A 13,023-nucleotide genomic window follows, 5' to 3' on the forward strand; every position below is an offset into this window, starting at 1 on the left:
TAAAGGAGTTAAATATGAGTAAGAATACAAAAATATTTTCAAACGTTAGACAGAGTAAATAAATCTTTCCTGTTATGAAGATCTGTTTGTCATAGGCTCGGCGCTCTTAGCAACACACCCAGACACCCTTGTCTGTGTCCTGAGGCAAAACTGGAATCACAGACTCGCTATCCCTGTGAGCACACACCAACTCACCCAGTGATCTAAAGTAAAATAATATAATGTAACACATTTTATCTGTTTTGTTAAAATGACTGTTTTTCCTATTGAGAACAAAAAATAATTTCTCTGATACCCAGGTAACAATCATGACATATTTTTTTTCCAATTAATTTTAGCAGCTCAGTGGGAACACAGCAGAAAACAGTGTGAAAATTAACAGAAAGGTGTTAGGCTCATTTGCACACACCCACACTCTGAAAGTGCAAAAACTATAAATTTGTAATATTATAAAAAAGGGTGAAACTGTAAGCATTTTGAAAAGAAAATAACAAAACTTCATCTACAAACTTAATTTTCTTACGATCCTAACTGGGACTTATAATGTTCAGGGTTTTTTGTTCTGTGAAACAGGAAAGGATGAATTCCTCTTTATTTAAATCAAAAAAATTTTAATGGGGGTTGGGGTACCTATTTTTGGTGCCTCCAAATTTTCTTTGCATCTAAAGGAATGATTATGCAGATTGAAGTCCAAATATCACCTCAATTGCTAAGTCTAGATTAAAGGACATAGCCATACCCTCCAGCAAGAAGTCCAGAAGAACTTGTACCAGGAAAATTTGGAGTTTACAGACATACTTACCCCAGTGACGATCTCCCTGATTTAGCATACAAAAATGAGAAGAACAATTCTCAAACCTCATTCTTAGGACTTTTGATAGCTTAAGTCCACTTAAACAGAAATATGGCATTAATCTCTACTGCTTACCAATCAAATAATTCGTTCCTTTCCCAGAGGTTGGAGAAAGAACAGCAAAGACATGGGAAATGTCCTTACCTACAGAAACTAGTGGAGTAAGAAGAAGGCACTCTCCATTGAACACAAGTTTCTTTCTTCCTTTCTTGTGTTTTTAACAAACCTTAAGGATGGTTTTGTAGGAGTAAGGGAAGGCCACCCAACTGAAAAGAGCTCATTTTTCAGAGTTTGCCAGCTACCCTCGCTTGCATTTTGCAGAAACTTGAAGACAGCCATGTGAGTAGGAAAGTTTTATAGTGGAAAAAGAGGGTAAGCTTTCGGTATGTTCTGATTGAAGGTTGTTGGTATTGAGTGGTGGGAGCAGGCTCATTAGAGGCAGGTGAGCTTATGTGGTTGGTTTGGGAACATCATTGGCTTTTTCTAGTTGGCCGTATGTTGAAAAGAGGGCAGCAGATACGGAAGGTGGTAGTCATTGACCACGTCTCAGCTGTTCAGGTTAGGTTGCCGCAATGACTGTGGCTTATCCTCCTGCATTTTTACCTGGACCAGAGTTCCATTGCCATATATGGTCTGGCTATTATTGTCTGTTCATATATTCAGTCTCTGGATATTGATACAAATTTTGATATTAGTCAAAATTTTTCAATTAAAAAATGTATCATTTTTATAAAAATACAAGGCATATTGAAAATACAACACATGTTTCCATTACCTTTTGAAAAAAAAATGAGAGAGCTGAGTGCATCTACATATGCTGAAAATAAAACCTAAAAAAAAAACCCAACCATGCACATATAAAGTCTGATATATATTTTCTCTAAAATAAAATTGTACAATATTATCATAAGAATTATTTAACATAAAATTGTCTAAACTGACAGAGCTCCAATAAATTGTTACATCAATCAAATAAGAAACCTTATTCTTTATATTCATATTGATTCAATTTGAAAAATTGGTATCTTGGATCTTTTCCTAGGTCCATGTAGTGTTCCACTGGTAGTCTTAATCCAGTCTTAATAAAGGCAATCAACTAATGACCAACAGATGACAAATGGCTTTTGATTTCCAGAACTCTGCCTTTCTGTCCGATTAAAATAAAACTTTGAGTTTCATAGTATTTCCTAATTCTTAGAAAAAAATTTAAATGTCTTTTATCTCATTTGGTCATGAAAACCGTATGGATATTACCTTCAATTTGTTCTGTACTATATATTTTGTGACAAAATATGTTTCTATTTTTTGTTTCCTTTATAATGCTATTTATTTTTGCAATGTACACAATTTAATACCCTTTTAATTCACAGAAGGGTGTGGGGGTTAAACCCATTAAATCCATTAAAACTACTTTGGTAAAGTTTTTTAGTGATTAACCATTTGTAAAATGCAGTGAGTATTAATTTTTTTCTTGGCTTATTTGATCGCTGCGTTGACTACATCTTTTTTTACAGAACTCTTTCTTTCCTTGAGTATCATATATGAAAATGTATGCTAGCTTCATTCTATGCTAGAAAATAGATTCTATATTTTTACTTTGTAGGAAGAGGGTTAGGCAGAATGACTAGGGTTCTAGTGAAATGACTCAATTTGGGTTTATTGGCTGTTACCCTGAAAGAGCCAGAATCTAGATAATGACTCCAATGGATAGGACAGAAATGGTGATGGGACGGAATACTAAGAGAGAGAGCGTAGAAAGAGAAAAACGATGGACAAGGCTAAATAGATCCCACTTACTTCTGAGTCTTTTGTTCTTTTTCCTTTGTCTTTTTTTTTTTTTTTACTTTTTCTGTTTCTTTTCATAATAATTTCCCCATACCCCCTTTCTTTACTGTTCTGTGTCTCCTGGCTTTCCACTCCTTCCTCACGCAAGTTTCATTCTCACATCTTCTCAGGAAAACTGGGTTCTGTCTTAGAAAATAAAATTATATTATTTTAGTTCAAGCTCAATTGCTTCCAAGTTACATAAATGTCCCTGAGGGAAAACCCTACAGTTATAGTTCTTTAATCTCCTAATCACTTTTGATTCTGACTAACACAGGAGATTTAACAAGTAATGAAGAAACTGCAACAGAATATATATTTCTCAGAAAGACTTGGTTAATAGGTCTGATATTTTCTATGGAAAGCATATATTGATTTTTTTCATTAAGCTGTTGGTGTATGTTCAACACGTACATTTTCAGTCCGAGCTAAGACCAAAATTAACATATGGCTTTGTGACATGCTGGACACACACAGAGAATGGTGTATGACAATATGACAGTCAAACAAGCTATAATTGCTTTGTAGATATGAAGACACTTAGAGTTGCTCTTGGTCTATGTCTCTTGTTTGGAAACTTATCTTGATTAATTTTTTTACTCCTAACACTTACATTAATATTCAGGAATTACATTAATGCACTCGGATGCTAGTGACTGTTTCTCTGGGCTTTCCTGTACTTTGCATCTGTCTCCTAAAAATGTAAAAGAAATTATCATATTGCATATCTGTTATAGAAAGAACATAGCAACCTACTCCTACTTTCCTACCTTGATGGAGTGTTGGAGATGGTCTCTATGCATGATGAATATATTTTCCTTTAAGGAGGAAAAACTATCCTGAAAGGAATTGCAATGTTTTTAAGGAAACACTTGTCATTGGCAGACATAAAAATCATAGAGAAATAATTCTTGAAAAAGACAAATCTAAATATTGGAGCACATTCCTTTCATTTTCTTGATTTATTCAATATATGCCATCTTCCTATGTTATGCTATGTGTAATTGTTCCAAAGCAAATTCAATTTTTGTCTAAGAACACAAAATTTGTAGGAAAAATTTTCCCTAAAATCACCAGAAGCCCCATTTAATCAGATTTAAAAATGGTAGTTAGGGTAACTATGCTTCATTGTAGCATTTAGTAGAAACTGTGCGACTTGTATACTATCCTTTTAACCTACTGTATCACTTCTTCTCAATAAACCCAAGGTAATAAAATTAAGTCGCAAACACTCCTGTCACTAAGAACCCCCTAGGGAGTTGGTAGCGGTGTTTTGAAGCACACTCCGATGAAATATATCCAGACTGAGATGAAAGTTATCCATTGACATGTTCGCATTTTGAAAGAATTGTATTGTGGGCAGAAAAAAAATAGAGGAAATTTGCCCAGAAATGACCAGGATATTATACTTTCATTGGTCATATTAATCGAATAGCTCTTAAGGATGTAGTAAAATGTAGTAGAAATACTAAGATTGGGACCCCTGAATTGGAATGATGACTGATTCCTGATTAACAAATTCTACTTATTCATTCATTTGTTCATTCATTCATTCATTCATTTGAGCCCTTCACTAATCCTCTATAAGGCTCACTTTTCTAGTTGGCAAAAGGTGAATGTCAATACCCCTCTTTGGGCTTTGTGATTCTCACATAACAAAGATTTAAAATGGATTGAAAAGTAAAACATCGTGAAATGCCAAGGGGAACAGCTAGTCTCCACAACCTATTGATTCATGATTGTCCTCAATAATTTTAGCTATAAAATAATTTTATGTAAATTTTCATACTCATCTGATACAGAAAACTAAGGCAATACATCTTTTGTGTTGTATCTGGATACATGGACCATAAAGGTTCTGTGCTGTTTTTTCTAGTGAGTCTACTACCAAAGGCCACTAAAGGTTCTGAATTCCACACAATTCCAGTGTGTGGGTGTGTGATTTCCTCCACACCCCCAAGCAGTCTCAGACACCACTTGGGTGTCCTAAAATTCAACTCAGTTTTGACATTATTTATGCAGAGACAGCATTAGTCATTAGTTTCTACAGGTGAAGAGTTCAGTCGCACAAGACAGATCCCTCATACACATGTCCAATGACGATCTCCAGTCCAGGTTGTTACATGTGCTTGCAACCGACTGGTGAAATCAAATATGTTGGATATACACCTTATAAATTTTGCTTTGACAAAAATGCAATTTTCTTTTATAATGCAACAATATTCCTGTTGAGTTGACATATATATGTCTTTTCTGGAGAGGGCACAGTTGTTTCAGTTAAAAAAGATTAATGATATTTTGAAGTTGATGTGTAGTATTTCCCTCCCCTGGCTCAGTTTCCTAAGATAATTCCAAGATATTTCCCTAGAACAGTGTGTGCCTTTTGTTTGTATGTATGTTTGTTTTATTTGAAAGATATCTGTTCAGTTAGTCGCTTTTTTTTTTTTTGTCCTGAAGATCTATTGTTGGAAGACATACCTGAGGTGCACAATTGGAACGGTAGACTCTTTTCATCTTTCTTTGATATTAATAGAAACAGACTCACAATACAAAATTCATTCTTGAAGTACTGTGTAGTATAAAATGTGATAAAATCAACCACCCACATCACTGACTTCTATGGAAAATATAACATAGATATAATATATTTTACTCTGAAGGTTTCATATGGTATCACAAAAAATGTTTTGCAGCCTAGAGAAGTACTGAGACCCCACTGTGATTTCCTATAAAATATATTCAGATTGAGCTGAAAGCAATCCATTAACATGCTTGCAGGAAGTTTTTTCTGCATAACACAGAAACATTCAGCTTGACATTCTCCTGAGGTATATGTTAAAGACATTTTTAAAAGGCAGAAAACAGTCACTTAATAACAGAACATGTTCCCATCAACATATTTTCCTAAGTTATCTTCCTTGTGTTACTTTGTACTTTGTACTTCATTCATCTGCCATTCAAAGTGTTCTGTTAAACTCTAAATATCGTATGTATTTAAAGACTTCCTTTTTTTCCATTTTTTTGGATACTAGTTTGCTTTATTCTAATATCCTTCTAAATGTCTCATTTTAAATTATGTTGTATCTTCATGAAAAATGTATTGTGTTCCAAACTGCCAGATCCTTTGAACATCTTGATTTTTAAAAATCAAACCCCTTTTTGACAAAGTTCATATCCACAGGAATATTTTGTTCTTTACTTTGTCATGAAAATAATCATCTCTGCCTCTAAAAACTTAAATTACTCTATAAACTATATTTTAGTAGGAGCTAACAGTACTGCAATTACTTCTTTTGATTATTTATCAAAGTACATTGAAGTTTTTCAAGAATATCTCTACCTTTATAAAAAAACTATAGCATTACACCGTGACGTGAAGGACTTCTTTCCTTAGGCTGACAATTGTCTTGCCTGGGTAACTGTAAGTGTAGACGTTGTGTTGAGTTCAACTTTCTTCCTGTCAATGTACAATTTTATAAATGTGCACATTAAACTGTCTTTCCCATTTTCTGAAACAGTCAGCAAAAGTTATTCTCAGTTTAAGAAACTAAGAGCATCCATGTGGTCTTACAGGATGGGCTTCTTCCAAAGTCACTTATCTGTAGCAAAGAATATAGTCTGAGCATCCTGCACGCTGCTCATGATGTTTTATCCTCCTGCTTCTTGCTCCTTCTGTGCTGCACACCAGAACCGAATGATGGAAGTTAGTTAGATTTTAACCATATCACAAGAGATAAAAATTGAGGGGAAAAAAAGAAAAAATTGACTCTCCTTTGGCCAAGTAAGTACCTTCACATTAAAATGTCTTTGTCTGAAATCTAACCAGAGATACTGAAGTTAAGAACAATCTAACAATAACCAGAGGGGAGTGGGGAGGGGACAGTGAGGAGATGGGTTTTCAGGAACTACTATAAAGGACACATGGACTAAACCAAGGGGGAGGGTGGAAGCAGGGGAGGGAGGTGCGTTTGGCTGGGGTGGGGTAGAGGGGTGGGGAGAAAATGCAGACAACTGTAATTGAACAACAGTAAAATAATTTTAAAAAATAAAAGAAAATGTCTTTGAATACAATTCACAATGCTGTGCTAGATATTTCTTTTCTTTTCATTCATTTATGTTTTTCCACAAAGTATATAACAAAATTATCACGGCTGAAATTAAATGAAGATTAATTTACACAAGATCTAAAGTTTACTTCTTTTAGGGAGAGGTAGCAAACATAGGTATTTAGCCATAAATTTGATCCTAAAGCAGGCCAAGGTTATCACAAAAAATAAGAAGGAAAAAAAATTAAGTGAAACTAGTAAAGAAATATAACCCACAAACTTCTGAATTATGCTTTTCCAAAAGCATGCTGGGATCTGGCAAAGAGTAGTGATGGGAAGCAGCTATTAGCGTAGCAGGGAAGGAAGGAGTGGCAGGCACCTCGCAATCCAGGCAGTGCTCAAAAACCTCACTACATTTGCACTGGCATGGGGGAGGAGCTGCCAGAGGGTGGAACAGCAGTGCTGGCCTGAGAGGGGAGTCTGTGGCTATAGGCTGTTCTAAAATCTATCAGTGCATCTGAACCCCTTCAAAAATATGTTAACAGTGCCCCTCAATGGCTCTGGCCATTTCTCTGGGAAGAAACTCAACAGATGTCCTGAAGGGCAGCAGACAGCTTTCAGAAGCAGAAGAGATTCCTAGAGGCAGATGTAATGAAGTCTATGTACTTATACTTACTAAACAGAAGAAAGAACTTTGATCTGAATGGCATGGAGACCTAATCTGGCTCTCTTGCACAGTGGCCTCCTGGAAAAGTACACTCATTCAAACAGACAGACTTGGTGAACACAATGTATTTGCTTCTTTTCCTGGAGTCCTAATGCTTCTGCATTGTATCTTTGCCTTAGTGATTGTGTGTTATGATACATCATTTACCCATGCACTTTATTTGTGTTTTAATTACTTTTTTGTTGTTGTTCAAGTACAGTTGTCTCCATTTTCCCCCACCACTCTCCCCTGCGCCATCCACCCTCAATCCTACCCCTTTGGCTTTGTCCATGGGTTCTTTATACATGTTCCTTGATGACCCTTCCCCTCCTTTCCTGCATTATCCACCACCCCCTCCCCTCTGGTTACTGTCAGTTTGTTCTATATTTCAATGTCTCTGGTTCCATTTTGCTTGTTTTTTTTGTTTGTTGATAAGGTTCCACTTATAGGTGAGATCATATGGTATTTGTCTTTCACCACAGTTTAAAATGATTATCCCTGGTTGAATCACTAAGTGTATTTTTTCTATTTAGGAGATGTGCACCTCATATTTAGAAAATCCCAAAGGAGCAATTTGGCTCTAGCTAGCTTTCTGAAATAGAACCAGTTCTACTCTAATTTCTCGTTTGCATTCCCATGTCACTCATTTAACTTGGCACTCGCTTTATTCTTCTAACCGGCAACTATTTTTGTCAGAGTCTTTGGCAGATAGTCTCACTTCGGCCTTCACTGGATCAGTGGCAGAGCTGCTCTTACGTCTCCTGTAGAATGGCCAGCTCTTCGTGAGCCCAGACTCTGAGGTGGTCCGAGTTCTATCTCATTGTCTCATAGTGACAGAGAGTCACAGCTTCTGTCCCTATTGAACATTAAAACCTCATTCTCCTAAAGATTAAGATTCATATTTCAGCCTCACAAAACCATTGCAACTTCACCACTGACAGTGCTCAGGATTTAAATTTTCTTTTTATTTCTCATATTTAATACCTCTCCAAACACATACTTTTTATTTCATCCCATTAATCTCAACTGTATTTAAGTAATGGTAATTTATATGCATTTTTATAGGTTTGTATCAGCAGGATAGTTCAGTTTTGCTTGGTCAATAAATTATGTTCAAATAAATTATTGAAATGGTTAGAAACACTAAGTTATAGAAACTCTAAAAAAGCGATACTTTTACAGAGTAGATTTGGTAAGGAGAGAGAGAGAGATTTCATTTTAGAACGTCCTGTAAAATTTTTGTAAATTTATTTACATAAGGTAAATATGGTTTTGTGTTAAGAGCGGTACAGAAAATATTCAAATTTCATGGCAAGCTGTAATGGATACTGTCTGTTTACCTCTACAGATCCAATTTCCACTCTTCTTACCTTGATGCATGGAGAGGGGCTCACTCAGATTGCACCAATGTGTTTCTATTCCTCTGGCTTCTAGTTGGACTTAGTCAGTTGAGGGGGGAAGGACACCTGCAGAAAGAAGAGAGCAGGAGGAGAGCCTTGTTGGCATACTTTCCCACTCTGCCTCCAGACTGAGTTGCATGGGATGGTTGTACTTCTGGTAACCAAGGCCAGGATTTGCATCCCAAGACCTCACTATATTGTCATATTCTGTTGTTGACCCTTGAAGAACATTATCCCTCTTTTGTTTCTCTAAATCATGCTCCTTGCTTTGAACATAATTCATCAAACACACCCAATTAAAAATAAGTGTGTCCTCTTTTTCCTGATAGGACTATAACTTGTGCAATAGTTGTTCCCAGAGTAGTCTCAGGAAGTAGGGCCTCACATGTTTCTAGGTTTGGGATCCTAGGATTTGGTCACTCACATTACTTTTCACTGGGGTAAAATTGAAACCTGAACATGTAGCAACAGCACAATTGCTTCCTCACACCACTGTGATAAGGGAATGAGTGTTAGAAAGAACAAGATTCTAGAGATCAAGTGATTCTGGTACTAGTCATTATGGATGTTCAGTTAAGAACACAGATAGGGTCATCTGCAGAGTGGCATCATGAAAATAGCAGAATAAGAGTGTTTCCTGTCTTCCTACCAAAGAACACTGATTTCAACAATGATGCATGGAAGAGAGAACAATTTTGGAAGCCCAGGAGTCCAGCAGAGATCATCTAGCATACTGGTGGAGCAAAATAATAATAATAATAATAATAATAATAATAATAATAATAATAATAAACAATAATAATCTAAGACTAGACGCATTGAAGAGAGTAAGAAGAACAGCTTGAATTTATTCTCATCATTCCTTTTCTAGGGCAACACCATTAAGTGCCAAGAGAACACTTTTCCAACATGATTTCTCTCATGAGGCACAGTGAGAGCATGTTAATAAGTTCCTGGCTTCCCCCAAAATGCAGGATGCTGACAAAGAGGCCATTTCTCTTTTGCCCCATTCACAGTACTGCGTTTTGAGCGGCCTGTTGGGTGGGGACTGGGGCGGTGAGTGACTGGCATAACGGCAGCAGAGCTCGGAACATATCAAAGGAATGTGGATCCTTCCAATCATGTCTCAGATGCCATCAAGAGCCCTGAAGTTGAGGTTGCCTCACCTGTGGGTGCCCCTAACCTGGGCATTCCCACACACTCCCTGATCCCATCACTCCCACTGGCAGTGAAGATGAGTTTTTGCACTGGAGAGCAATATGCTAAGTGAAATAAACCAGACAGTGAAAGACAAACACCATATGACCTCACCTTTAAGTGGAACCTAATCAACAAAACAAACAAGCAAGCAAAATATAACCAGAGACATGGAAATTAAGAACAGGCAGTAACCAGAGGGGAGTGGGATAATGGGGGGGGAAGGGGGAAGGGTTTTCAGGAACAACTATAAAGGCCACATGGGCAAAACCAAGGGGGAAGGTGGAAGCAAGGGAGGGAAGTGGGTTTGGATGGGGTGTGGGGGAGGGGTGGGGAGAAAAGGCAGACAACTGTACTTGAACAACAGTTAAATAAATAAATAAATAAATAAATAAATAAATTTTAAAAGATGAGTTTTTGCAGAAGTCTGGTAAGCATATGCAGAAAGTCAGCTCAAATCGCAGGCATGAGAGAAACTACAAACTTGAGCACTCAGAACGACCCTAGCGAAAGCACAAGGAAGGCCATAGAACCAGGACTGGCTTTAAAGGGTCAGAGAAGACATGTTAAATTGAGAAATCTGCTACAAGAAGGAACATAGAGGAGACTGGGAACTTTGAAAGGAGTATTTCCAAATACTCCTTGTCAACAGAGGCCATTGTCTACCTCTCCTCCCCCAATGAGAGGGAAAAAAAACTTCCTATAAAAGCTTTTCAATTACTGAACTAAGACCTTGGTGATTCTCAGAGAGAACACCTATCACAACTCAGTGACATGAGGCCCGTGCAATTTAGATCTCCAAGTAGCCACCCCACCCCACCCGCCCTCACCGAAACAAACAGCCACACATAAGAGGCCGCCTGGTAGAGAGAACAATAAAAGTGTACAAGACCTCACAATATTGTTTTGGCAAGAATTGGAAAAAATGTTTTGAGTATGCTTAGCAAGAAGGAAGGCATATAGGACTCAGATTAGGAAAAATTTATAAGCATATTTAGACAACCTTAAGATTGGGGGTTTATTGAGTGCTTGGGGGTGACCACAATTTTCTGCTGGATTGGTTAATTCGGTCTGGACCTAAAGGTGGTCTAGCATGAACAAGCTGAAATTCTGAAGTGCCCTCAGCATGTTTCAATGGAAGGAGTCTGAAAACTCAGGGATTTCAGAATTAGGAAAAGGATATATAGTTTGCAACTTGCTCAGCCATCCCCTAAATATATCGCCTTGAACCAACTGAGCTTCATGGTTACTTATTCAATTTCCATTCCTAAGCCAAGTAACAGAACTATAGTCCCTCTGTGGATAAGGAGCCAGACCCCATGTCAAAAAACTTCAGTCCTGTGGTGAACTGCACTCATACACCAGGACGACTGTGTACTAGGAAAGGGGGATGTCTAGGTGATCTGTAGGTCATCAGCAGACCAGTCATACACTGCAGTTTTCCTGGTACAATACTGATCTCTGCTTATTGCCACAGGATCTTGTCCATTTAATGTCCCAGTCACTCTAAACATTGTCCTGGTTTATGTGATAAATTATGTGGTTATTCTAGCTATTATATACTTCTGAACTGACACTCATCACTCTAAACTTAAAATGTCATTATTTGGATTGTGGAGTTATGAGAACAAATAGAATCTTGGCTTGATTCTCTGTCTACCATTTGGAACACACCCATTCTCTAGTTATTGCTCCAGGCCCTAAATGTATTGGCAGAAATAGATACAATTAGAAGCTAGAAGAATCCCCACATCAATATCCTAACCCACAGAGTGTGGGCTATTATGGTAGGAATGACTATGTGAAATCCCCTAAAATTGCCCTCACCTACTCACCAAGATATAAAACCATAATAATACCCAGTGTTGGGGGAATTGCCAAGATTGATGCTACCATATAATAATTGGGAGATTCAGTGACTGTGATTTATAAAACACTCCTATTTATCGTGTTTATTTGTCCAGTGAATATCTCATGTGGGGATTTGGGAATGATTATAAACTATTTTTGTCAAGTGATCCTTCCCCTTGCAGCTATGATTCTATTTGCAGAGTTTTGATTGAAATAATTTTACATAGACAATGGTAACTGGTATGCAGTTACTTTGTTGCATAATCTCCTCATCATCCTATTAGCAAAGGTTAGCAGAAGCAGTTAACTTTCTAATGACAGGGGTACCAATATTTCTGTTATTGTTGTGTCAAAACTTTGACAATTTTCTTATCTTGGGTCCAATTTAATATGAAAAGGAGTTAATAGACTAGTTGTTTCATAGGTCACAATGCTTGTCCATTACATTGATGACATGCTACCTGGATCTCTTGAGAGGTTATTGGCTATTAACCACGTAACACCAACGATTACACAACTTGAACTAACCATCATTACCTGTACGATATGTAGTCCACTGAGTCATAAAATTAAACATTTATAGCAGGGTGTCACTATAAAAAGAAAATGTATAAGAGTGTATCCAAACAGACCCAGAGGGCAGAATAAACTTCAAAACAGACGGATTACATTGCCACAGTCCCTGTGCCTATCACCTTTATAACTCTCTTTCCACACACCTGTCACCACATGGGGAGTTTTCTGTCATTTGTTAGGATGTCTCTAGTTCTTCTGTGTGCTTGGATCTACACAGTATGCAGGTGCCAGCCTAAAGATGTCCTTACTCAGGAGCGATCCTGGAAGCAGTAGTGAAGGAAAATGCTGTGAGTGTGCATCTATTTGGCTAGTGTATGGTGTTCCGTTTCTTGTGAAATGAGAGATAATTTGATGTGTTTACCGACACTGAGGCATGAACAATGATTACTAGAAGCCTGCTACCAAACCCAACCAGTACGGGAGGTCCTACCACTCTCTGGCTACCAAGCAAATCTCTAAAGATGAAGTTTGGTGGGGGGGAAAGGAATCTTTTATTTAATTATTATGTAATTTGGAATAATAGCAAGTTTCTGCCTAAAGTATCTGGGTAACAAAAGTAAGGGGAAAGAA

The sequence above is a fragment of the Desmodus rotundus genome, chromosome 4 (assembly GCF_022682495.2).
Source record: "Desmodus rotundus isolate HL8 chromosome 4, HLdesRot8A.1, whole genome shotgun sequence".
In the NCBI taxonomy this organism is placed as follows: domain Eukaryota; kingdom Metazoa; phylum Chordata; class Mammalia; order Chiroptera; family Phyllostomidae; genus Desmodus; species Desmodus rotundus.